Source organism: Vicia villosa, linkage group LG3, assembly GCF_029867415.1.
Source record: "Vicia villosa cultivar HV-30 ecotype Madison, WI linkage group LG3, Vvil1.0, whole genome shotgun sequence".
NCBI classification, from domain to species: domain Eukaryota; kingdom Viridiplantae; phylum Streptophyta; class Magnoliopsida; order Fabales; family Fabaceae; genus Vicia; species Vicia villosa.
Genome location: NC_081182.1, coordinates 179,620,268 through 179,633,093, shown reverse-complemented (window position 1 = coordinate 179,633,093; position 12,826 = coordinate 179,620,268).

Here is a 12,826-nt window from a genome sequence, read left to right as displayed (position 1 = left end):
GGAATATTCTCTAAAGGGCCCTCGTTATCTCTGCATATAGTAATCATTGCATTCACATCGCATCTACAAAAAATGCGTATCATTTCCATGAATATGGAGCATTACGCCATTGAAAAATTCAAACATGCATCAATGCATAAGCCGGTTTGTGCGTGCTCCAAAAGCACAAGGTAATATATTCCCAGAAGAAGTCTCACATTCTCTCTCCAGGGTGGATTGAATACGATGTCTTTCTCCATCAAGATCGTTGTCTCTGTGGTTATTTCCCGTTTGTCAAGTTCAATCGTTTGGATGATCCATACTTGGTGTGTGGCAATTCGAACGATTGTCACTCTTGTAGAGTTACACCCCACCTTTCGGCCTGTGGGATCCATGTAGTTCTTATGCTTCGCGAGCATCAGTGGTTCTTTGCAAACCCAGTGTTTAATAACATCCCCAAAAGAGCCTAGCCACTGATGGTCCTCTTCGGTCAAGTCCAATGATTATTGGCATCCATTTCAAGTCCCGTGGTTATGGGCATTCTTCGGGCAGGTCTAATGTTGATTAGTCCTCCCCGTTCAAGTCCGGTGGTTATCGGCATACCCCTTTCTGATCCAGTGAGTTTTCCAACCCTCGTGTTGAGAATCCTTTGCTTTTCGACCCTCGAGTCGTCAGTTTTTCAACCCTCGTGTTGAGAATCCTTTGCTTTCCGACCCTCGAGTCGTCAGTTTTTCAACCCTCGTGTTGTGAATCCCGACCGTCGAGTCGTTAGTTCCCGACTTACGAGTCATAAGTGTCCCAACCCTCGAGTTATGGAAGTTTGTCATATACTCCCCAAAAAGTGTCATGGCAAACCAATCTCTTGCACTTGCCTATTGCAAATAGGCATCACAAATTCTTCCTTCTTTTAAGGAAATCCTACGGGAATATCATACTGTTATTTGCCGAAGCTTGTTAAGTGTAGGCAGCCGAAGAAAAAATGTCATCCATTTGTTACTCGGAGCGAAAATTTTGATGGTACTTTTGGGTATTCAATCCACTTACACCTCTCATGTCCGAAACTCGTGTCGTTCATACATTCAGGTTCAAGGAGATTGAATAGGGGCAGCTGTTGCACCCCAAAATTTGCCCACTTATTTATTCCCCAATTGGCTTTCATATCACATCCATGTGCATACTTCATTTAGGTCATGGCATTCATATCATTGTTGTCGCTCAAAATTTGACAAGAGAATGGGGGTTCTATGGAGAAAATTCTTGATTAAAAGAAGAGCATATGGGGTTTCATCTGGTTGCTATACTTTCACCAGTATCCTCAGGAAATTAGGATTTCACAGTTTTTAGTTCACTGGTTTGATTGGAGGATGCGCGTTTCAAGTTCATCTGGTCTCCCAAGTTAAGGTTTTGACCAAAGTCAATTCAATTGACTTTTTGGTCAACTTTCTTAATCAAAAGCCGAGGTATGGTACGAGGTGTAATTGGGTCCATGTTGAGATCTTTAATTGATTTCATTGGTTGATTATTGACTGAAGTCAAATTGGAGGTTTATTGAAAAAAATCATTTATGGCAAAAAGTCAACAGTTGACTTTTTAAGGAATTTGGTCAAAGTTATGGTCAATATTCTTAATGTTGATATTTGATGAAATTTAATTAGGAATGGCCATGATCAATCAAGAGAATCAAGAAAAATATGGAAATTATAGTTTGATTTGAAATTGACTTTTTCCAAGAATCATATTCATACTTCCATTTCTCAAAAGACATAACGTCTTCGTATTGACATTAATTTTTTGCAACAAGAGATGTAGTATACAAACACCAGACGTGGGATCTATTACTATTTGCTCCATATGGCCATGCAAAGACCCACCTCCATGCATAAAAAAAATGCTACTATAAAAGCCATGCAAAGAAAAGAATTGATTTGAAAAAAGAGCTACAACAGGTGTGTACACATCTAGATAATTACTACATGTAGATGCAGCCCTATAAATTTCTGGATAAAAATCTTGGCTCCAAGAAAAGAAAGAATTGTGCCCATCGAGTTTTAAAAAAAAGGAAGAACGATATAGGCCATTTTCGTTTAGCAATCTGAAAGGGAAAAGCTGTATCATTCCACAATTAGCCAAGCCATATATGCTGCATGAAAGTGAAGAAGATGCTTACTCTAAGTGTACAATGGGTGTGTGTTAAGTTTAGAGAGAGAATTGTTGGTTACACTACAGCAACTCCACCATAAGCTCCATACACCCTCTCCATATATAAACCATTCACACCTCACATTTCAAGGGGGCTTCACCATTTTTTTCTCTCAGTTTACACACAAACCCACACTTCATTTTTCATTTTCCAGTTTTTCTCTCATCCCTCTTCGCTCTCCCATGCTCTCTTCGTTTCACTCTCTCTCCGCCACCAACCACCATAACAAACCCTAACAAACCTCCATAACCAACTCTCAACAACTTTCAAATCTCCATCACCATTACTGAGCCACACCTCGAAGCATCACCACCAATTCCTTCTGGATCATCTATCTACTACTGCTACACCATCATCATCATCATCGTCATGGTTGCATCATTACATTTCTGAAGCAAAATCCATCTCCCTCGAGCTACAAGAACCTTGAGTTTATTTCTCAAGGGTTTGGAATCAAGAATCTGAGCAGCTCGTCTTTATCTTACGGATTTGCGCTGCAAGAAAATTCTAGCATTCTCTTGGCTTTGGTTCAAAGACTTTTCAAGTAAGTGTTCGAATCCCTCGCATTAGAAGCATGTGATAGGTCTGGAACTCCCGTCATCAGGGATTGGGTTAGGACAATTAGAACCACCATGTTTTCGTCGTATATGTTGCATTTGCGTGTGAATTTGCTTTCTTTGAACATGGATTCGGTTTGCAAGATATAGCCCTTGTATGAATGTGTGAGTTGCGTATTTGAGCTCCTTGTATCATGAGGATTGTTTTAGTACAAATTTTGTGTGTATTAGGGGAACTCTTGAATGTTAGGGTTTGTTAAAAGCTTTCGGTTTCAATGTTGGAGGTAGTATTAGAAAAATCTATGACCGGATCTGTGATCAGCATGAGATTTGGAGTAGAAAGGTGCCATCTTTTTATGTTTCTGGAAAATTCGCTCGTCGCCGCCGTGAGTGAGGCTGGGGAAGACGAACGGAGAAAGCATCTCCGGCGTCTGAAAGTCCATACTATTTTTCCCCGTCTGCGCTTACGTGGCGCGCTATAGTTGGTTCTTATTCCCAGCTATTTGGTTTTTGTCCTATCCTCAATCATTAGGAGATGCGTTGTTAGTTCATGATTGGCCCTGGCATTTGGTTTTTGTCTTGTTCAATTTAAAATCATCTTGACCAATTGATACCCATGTGTGTTTTATTGTGTCACGTAAGAAGTCAAATGTGATATAAAGATGTCATGTGGTGTGTATAAGAGAGAAAATCCAAACAAGAATAAAAAGAAACATAGTGATTCTGGGCCACGTTAGACCTTGGGCCCCAGCGCTTTGTTATTCCCACCCCTGATTCTGAGGCCCAAAACGTGCAACACAGTAATTCGGTTCATTAGAAGTTACTTTCTCACCCCCTGCTTGCTTTAAGTTCTTTTATTTTCAATTTTGTTTTCCCTCCAACTTTTAATTCATAAATCATTTTCTCATGAAATAAAAAATCAATAAAAATACATTTCAGGTAGTTTTATGTGTGCAGATATTTTTTGTATTTTTTGTAGATTTTTAGAAATTAGTTTACTATTTTTAATAAATCCTTTTCCTCACATGTGTTCATTTTCTTCTTAGGTTTGCTATGTTTTACAAAATAATTTGGTTAAGTGCCTTAGGGATAGATTTTAATCGCCATTTTTTGTGTGATATCAGTAGACTCATATACCATATTGTGTGTAAGAAACAAAAGTCTAATTCTATGTTTTGGTTAGGTTTTCATTAGGTTTTCTATACCCGATTAATGTGCATTCCTAAACGGATAATCATGTGAATTTGAACTATAATTTGCTTTGCATTTACGCAATAGCCTTAGATCCTTTTTGTACAGTTAATTAGGGATGTTTAGAGGTCCTAAGACCTGGAATTAGATTTTTAAATCGTTTCTTCTTATTTTACTTGAATTTTCCTTTCTTACATGTAAATAACTTGCTTTCGCCTAACGATTGTATCATAACTTGTCCAAAGGACCTATAATTTTGTATGAGACTTCTTGACTTGATTCCTTGATTGTTTAGACACCTCTTAGAGGTTATTAGTTACTGACTTCTATCATATGTTCACATTTTTCTAACTTCGTTCACAATTTGAAATCGTTTAGTTAGTATTGACCTAGTTTTGCCTAGTTTTTGTTAGAACTTTGTGTTGCTTCAAGCTAATTGACTAACAAGGATTGGTATAAGGTCTTAGACCTATAAATGCAATGATATGCTACTGACTTCAAGCTTAGTTCATGTATTCATTTGCTTTTTGTTTTGATTAATTGATGTTTGTTCGCTAGTTGTTAAGTAACGATTCAAGCGATACTTTGGTAACTTGTGAATATTTTTGTGTGATGCCATGATGCGTTTGTGTTTGATTTAGGACACTAATTTCCTTGGTTTGCTACTGCCCTAGGGCTTTCTTCCCTCTTTCTCTTGCTTTGCCTCTTCTTTCACACTTTGATTGTTGTTAGTTTAAGAGGCGACGATTGTTTGTTCTTCCTCCACCTTTTGTGGATTGTTTTCTCTTGGGATTCATTGTGTGTAGTCTCTCTTAGGAGTGGACTTGGTTAGGGACTTCTTTAAGTCACCTACCTTGCTTGTTGCTTTTCTTATCTCTTACTATATCCTTACCATGTTCCCTTAGGGCGGTGACTTCAATCATTATTAAGATTAGTCATATAGAACAACTTAGGTTGTAGTCTATGCATGATAACATAGGTAGAGATCCCTTATCCTTGACCTTAGGTCCATTCTTATATGTTAGCATTAGGTTAGAAATGTATGTTCCCCTTTTGCATAACAAACAAAAATCCATAAAACACAATAAAACATTAATAAAGGTTGAAAAGTAATAAAATGGAATGGAAGCTCTTGTCCCTCTTGTTTAAGGGGATCACTTGAGTGGAGATTCCTAAACCTAAAAAACACAAACCCAGAGTTGATTGAGTCTTCCTTGTTTAAGGTTCACTCGAGACGCTCGACATACTTTTCTTTTGCTTTTAAGAGCATGTTACTTCCACTCCAATCCCAACGTGAGTCTCCAAAGGTCGAGCGGCGGAGTGTGATGTAACTGTTCACTAAAAAAATACCAACAAACAATTAAAAAACATAGAAAATCTTGAGCAGAACTACGGCGCTCTGATTCTTCTTAAGAGGATACGTAGGCATAGAGGCAACTCTAGCGAGCACAATAATTATTAAAAAACTTTAGGTTTAATCATGCATTGCATTAGTGATAGATACACCCTTTAGATAGAAACAAACATAGGTGGATACCATCGAGTACGATGGTTGCGAGGGGTGCTAGCACCTTCCCCTTGCGTAACCGACTCCAGTGCCCTGTTCTCTGGTCGAAAGACCTTGTTCTTATTTCTGAGTTAGGTTTCCTGGTATTCCTTTCCCTTATGGGATAAATATATTAGTGGCAACTCTGATCCATTTTTCGCGGTAGCGACACCTGTTAAAAACAAAAACCGTTGCTTTAATCTCCGCATCAGAAGGAAGAATGGTAAGCAGACCATTCATACTGTCTGTCACCAATCATGGAATAGAGCTTTCCACCAAATGCAAATCCTGCAAAACAGAAAAAGAGTCAGAGGAAAAAATCTACTTGAAGTATTTACAGATATGCTCAGTGATTAAAGCCTGATCAATGATACGATCAGCCCCCTTCATGAGCATATTAATAGGGCTACAAGCGCCTCTGATTTTAGTTAAACAATGGAAAAAAGCGGTATTATGGTCTCCCTCTAAATGCCACTTAATTTAGGATTTCTGTTTCCAAAAATATTCCTCTATGCTTAGAGCCTTCACAAGATTGGTTTGGGCCATAAATTCTCGGGCTTTAAGGACGTCATTCCCACCCCTATCCTGAATTTCCACCTAAATGTTGTCAAGCTCAGCGTCCACCGTTTTGACATTAATAGAGAAATTTTCAAAAGTGCCAATATTCCAAGCTCTCAACTTGATTTTGAGATTTTGAAGTTTCTTGGATAGGATATACATGGGACAACCAACTAACTTCTCCTTCCAACTGGATTCGATAAGAGGCTTGCAGCCTCGATGCAAGATCCACGCCTTGAGAAAACGAAAAGGAGAAGCCACTTTGAAACCTTTGAAATTAAACTCCCAGAAGAATAGGAAAATGGTCGGATCGAAGCTTTGTGAGAATGGACACTGTGGTACTAGCATAATTGCCAATCCATAGTTGATTGGCTATACAACAATCAAGGGTCCTCGCAATGAAATAAGGTTGTGAACGCTTATTAAACCAAGTAAACAAAACACCTTTGGTGGGTATATGAATCAAATTATTGGCAGCAGTCCAAGCTTGAAAATCCAAGATGAGACTTTTAGCTGGAGACCTACTGCCTTTATGCTCATGGGCTCCCATGATAGCATTAAAATCACCTATAAAGAGCCAAGAAAAATAATGGAAAAGCTGCATATCATTGAGATCACACCATAATGTGTTCCTTTTGGAATGATTAGTGGAAGTGTAAATTACCGCAAAATCCAAAACATTGTTATCCATACTAATAGTGTACGCTACAAACTGGCCTGCAATCTGAAGAATAGTAGGATGAATATCCTTCCTTCAAAAACACCAAAGAGTCGATATGGGATTGGAGCTGAAGGCAAAGGAACGAAAACCAAGCTTGGAAAACCAATGGGTTGGGAAATTGTTATAACTCATTTTAGGATCAAAAATGAAAACAAAATCGGGTTTATGAAGATTGATGAGCCTCTTAAGCGCTAATCTTGAAGGAGCGTTAGCAACTCCCCTGATATTCCAAAAGAGACTTATCATTGGAAAGGCTTCTTGAGGCCTGCTTTGGACCTTGTTCCATATTTTCGATGAGATTTGACTTGCACAAACAATGTGAAGAAATGGTATACTGTCAGTTAATTGTAGTCATTAGATTTTTAATAATGTTTGACTTTTATTCTAATGATCCATAAAGTATCAGCTTTGAATGGTTGTGATGTACTGATTGTGTAAAAAAATTTACACAGACAGTGCATAGCAATTAATTCTTAATAAAAAGGATTAATTATTAACTACAATTTTAATGATTAATTAATGATACTTTTCATAATTCTCATTTTTATACACCAATTTTTATTTTTTTAACATGTGTGATAAGTCCAAAACGACTTATAATAAAAAATGGAGGTAGTCATTTTTAAAATCAGATGGCTAAAAGTTAAAAAACATCAAACTTCAATGACCAAAAGTAAGGCAATAAAAAAAATATAATAGGATCACATGAAATATAATTAAATAATTTAATGATAACAATTATCGACCTCGATGAATTATCGCGTTTTTAAATGTTCATTAAATTGTGTAAGGTTATCTTTTTTTATTAACAAAAAAAATGCATTGTTGATGTTCATATTTATTTTAAAATTAAGATAAATCAAACCTCTATATATGTTTTCTGAGTTTTTTTATAAAAATAACCAAGTTTTGAAGTTTTATTACCAAACTAACCAACCTTTCTCAATAATTCCAATATAACCATGTTTCAAACAAAAAAAAATTGAATTAAAGAGGAGGCGCCACTTGAATTAGCGCCTCCTATATATTTTTCAAATATTTCCAGTTACCTGCGAGTTTTCCTGCAGACTTGATATTACCTGCGGATTTTCTTACGGAGTTACCTGTAGAAAAATAATCCGCGGGTAAATCCCAGTATTAAATTCGCAGGAAACATCAAATCTGCTGAAAAATCCGCAGATAAATGAAAAAAATTGAAGAAAAAAATATAGGAGGCGCCAATTCAAGAGGCGCCTCCTCTTTAATTCATTTTTTTGTTTGAAACATGGTTAGATTGGGAATTGTTGTGGTAGGTTGGTTAGTTTGGTAATAAAACTTCAAAACTTGGTTATTTAAAAAAAAAATCTATGTTTTCCGTGTTATCATATATATATATATATATATATATATATATATATATATATATATATATATATATAATCATCTTTTTAACAAAAAAAATCAAACAAACTTATTTTTCAAAAAAATTACACACTAACCATGTTTGGAGTATTTTACACGTAGGCGGCATCCCACATAGCGCCTACTATTTTTACCTGCAAATTTACCTACGAAAATTTTTAATGTTTGGTCCACAGATAAATCCACAGGTAACATTAACTCCGAAGGTAATTCCGCAGGTAACTTTTTTTGAAATATGAGTTTGTTTGATTTTTTTTTAAAGTTTGGTTATTCAATTTTTTCATATATATATATATATATATATATATATATATATATATATATATATATATATATATATATATATATATATTAGAGAGAGAAAGAGAGGGAGAGAGATATCCTTCTATCATGATAACTTACTCTTACTAAATTTCTATTCTACATAGGACATATGTTGGATACGATGTCTAAGATAATATGTTCAACATCTTAAACTAGAATTTGAAAATAATAGAAAACAAATGATAACATCCAAAACTCTCAACAACACTTGCATCGTCGCTTATCGACAGCATACTTAACTATCTCTTACAACAGAACCTCTTCGAGAAGCAATGATTCTCCCCCACTTATCGTCAAACTACTTCCTGCAACAAAACAAATAAGTACTAACAGTGTTTCACACACATGTCGCGTACTACAGGATAAAACACTGACAACATTTAACTGTCGTACAAACTCAACAGAATCGACAACTTGGCCGGACAAGACCGACCTGCTCTGATACCACTAATGTAACACCCCATTTCTACCCGACAATTATTCAAGAATCAGAGTTTCAAAATTTCTCAATGAACAAATGAGGCGTCACATATTCACTTAAAATAAATCATTTAATCGCATTTAGCGGATACATAGCACTTCTGTAATCAATTAAACAAATACTCCGCATATAATTCTTTTCAAAACAAAGTAACTTCTTTGATTAGAACATGGCGGAATCATAGTTCTCAATCTTTAATTCAATAACATCATATTCAGCTAAGACAAAACAATAAGCAACAGCAATCATAACATCGTAAATCAATCCCCCCGAGTGCTACGTATCAGAGCGACAACTGACTCGATAAACAGCAACTAAATCTTCATACTCGAACACCTGCACGTTACCAGTATAAAGGCAACGGCGAAACAAGAGAAAAGGGTGAGATATCAAATCATATAAGTGGGCGGATGATAAATTGTATATTAGGAGTCAGACATATAAAATCATTACATCGCAAGTATTAACAGTTACCATACACATCATACTTTCACAATTCATAGATCTCACATACTTTTCATCGCACAACAAGTCACAATACTTCACATTCACGTCATCCATATATCTCATTCATTTACGTCGTAAGCCAAATCACAACACTTCACAACATCACAAAACATCACATATAAGTCACCCATGTATTCACAAACATCGCATATAAGTCATACATATATTCACAAACATCGCATATAAGTCATGCATGTATCCACATACATCGCATCGTAAACGTCGCAAATCAAATCACCAAACATCGTAGCATATACATCACAAAAGAAATCATGAGACACGACTCGTGCATATGCATGTGGTACCAATCGGAGCTTCAGCCCCCGTCACCAATTGCCCAATTCTGAGGCACAAGGCATAAGCCTTCGTCACTAGTTTTTGCCAATCCAGGCCGTCACTGATTATACATATGAAATGTGACTCGACAAACAAGACATACACAACATACTCATCACAATCACACATCATCCCTAGGCATACGCCCACGTCGCTTATAATTACCAATTATTAGAGGTAATTCAACTTCACAATTAATCATTCATCTTCACATAGAAATAAACTCATCACGACATCATCATCATCATGTTTCGGCATATCACGGCAAACATATAAGTTCACATGTTAACAAAATAATCACAACATTATCATGTTTCGGTATATCACAACAATTTGACTCATTGAGTCAATTCAAATTAGTCCCATAATCCTCTATAAATTAGTCTTCTAATCAACTCACTAATTCACTATCAACTAACCAAAATCATTCACCTAATATTCTCAAATTAATCAATATATCCTACGTCACTACCGGTTATCTATTTTTTCGGTTAAATCCCTAATATTCACGACCTTACGAATTTTCGGGTTATACTCCCAAGTCACAAAACATAGTTCAACCGGTTAGTTCGGATACAATTCTATTCTTTACCGGTTATTCAATTCGTTCGGTTAAATTCTCCAGATACCGTTATTTACCGACAAACCGAATAATTAATCTAAGTCTAAGTGTTTTTCAATTAAATAGATTAATTGAGATTAATTCAACAATTAATTAATCGACCGATTAGTATCACAATTTCGACAAAATATCACCACCACATTAATGTACTAATTAAACTTAGCTACCACGTCAATTTTCATCAAATTCCGGACAACTAAATATACTGCTTAATTCGGCTATTTCGATCAAACGGGACTGTTTTGCATTATATAATTACCACTGCTAATCTTAATTCACTTCATATCCATTTCCAATATTCTAACACCTATTGTTCATTGCATACCATTCTACAATACTACTGTTCACAATTATTGATTCAACTCATGAATATGTCTCACTTCTAAAATCATGGTTCATTAAAGCAAACATGGAAATGGCACATAAGAGAACAAAAGAACCACACTGGTGAACAGAGCAACAAATAGCAAAGCAGCAAAACAAGAAAAATAGAAGTATGGAGGAATTTGATGGTTTTCATAATACTAAAGTATATTTTGAAAATATAGTATGGTATGAAAAATATAGAGATGTAAGTACAATTATCATATTACATCTTTCATGGTGAGTATATATTAGACAATTATACATTAGGCATTGAATAAATAATAATAGTATGATAGTTCATAGACTCTATCAAGTGCCATGCATTCGAGTTTGGCATTATTTAAAAAAATTATCTCTGTCAAGCATCTTAAATTGTGTGGACCTTTTCAATAATTGATGACATTGTCTGATTTTCAGTTTTGTGAATCAGAAGGAAAATCCCGTCCTTAAATAAATAGCCGCTTGATAAATTATTAGAAAATGTTAGTAAGAGGTGAGTAGCTGAGGTACTCTAAAGGAGTTCTAGGCCACCTGCCGCCCGTCATGGGCCTTATTGCCAGTCGTTGTGGCTTCAATTTACGCACAACATCAACAAAAATTGTTATTAACACAAACAGCAACAACAGTAATTACAGGCAGCATTTCAAGCAATAATTAACACTAGCAAATGCAATAAATCTACACATCTAATCCCCCACATACAATTGTTCATGAGTCCCATTATAGGAAGAGAACCCCACCCTTACCTTATCAAATGAAGCAACTCAATGGATCTCCAATTACATCTCCAATTTGACACCATGGATGAAAATCTCCAAGCTTCTAGTCTCCCCTTCAAGACATAGTCTCATTCTCTTCTACTCTTGTTTTCTCCAAATGATACACTACACTTCATATCTCTAAAACCCTAATTTTATCATTCTAATTGGGCTTAGATTTTAACACCTCTTCTTCACAATCAATTTAGGCCCAATAAGACTAATAACTCAAAATAACCAATATATCACTTTAAATAATATTCCAACGATATAATAAATTCCGACTTGTAAATAATATTATTCTTAATATTATTCTTCGACCATCCGACTAAAATCCGACTTTTAACTTAATAAATTCAAATACGCTTCTTAAAATAACACCGACAATCCAAATTCGACGAATATATCATATTTCCGGTCTAATCATAATTACTCAAAAAATTCCCAAAACTTTAAATATTATTCCAATAATATTTCTAATACTTAAAATATCAAAACTCTTGATTAAATATCAATCCGCTATCCCGAACTAATACCGACTAAATCGTCTCAAAATACGAAAACTTCACTAAACACTCTGAACGTCTAGATTAAGCGAATAATCGAATTTCCGGGCGTTACATAAAGCATTAAGGAACACAAAGGAATTGGTAATCCAATTCGGTGCAACGTCACCTACATATGATGAGTTTCCAATATGTGAAAGGAAACTCACTCTCAATAATGTTAATTCAATAGTCTTAGATGAACAAACCTTATTAAATGCGTCTAGCTAATACTACATGTGACTTTTTATTTAGGATTCCCCCTGAATATGAGAATCCTTCTCACTTTCTCTTATCACTAACCTCGTTGATCTATACATAAAACAAATTAAAGATGTTGAATTACAACTCAACTAACAATTAACCTCTATGGCGTGAATATATAAGTTAAGCTACTTTAGAGGTTTAAAACAAAAAAGAATACAAATAATCAAAGAACAAAACCCTAGCACATTATACTTCAATACTAGAGTGACTTATTTGTTGTTAAGAGGAGTCTTTATATAACAGTTCGTCTGCTGGGTTTTATTTCCAATGGGCATTTGAATTGAGCAGCAGATTTGATATTGATGAAGATTATATTTGATCTTCATTCAATTTAAATAGTCATGTAAAATTGATTTGATATCATTAAATATTTTTAGCAAATCTTACTCCATAACTTATTACTAAAAGATTCAACTCATAAACACCAGATCTTCTAGGAATGAAACAAAAATGTGCTCAGATTTACT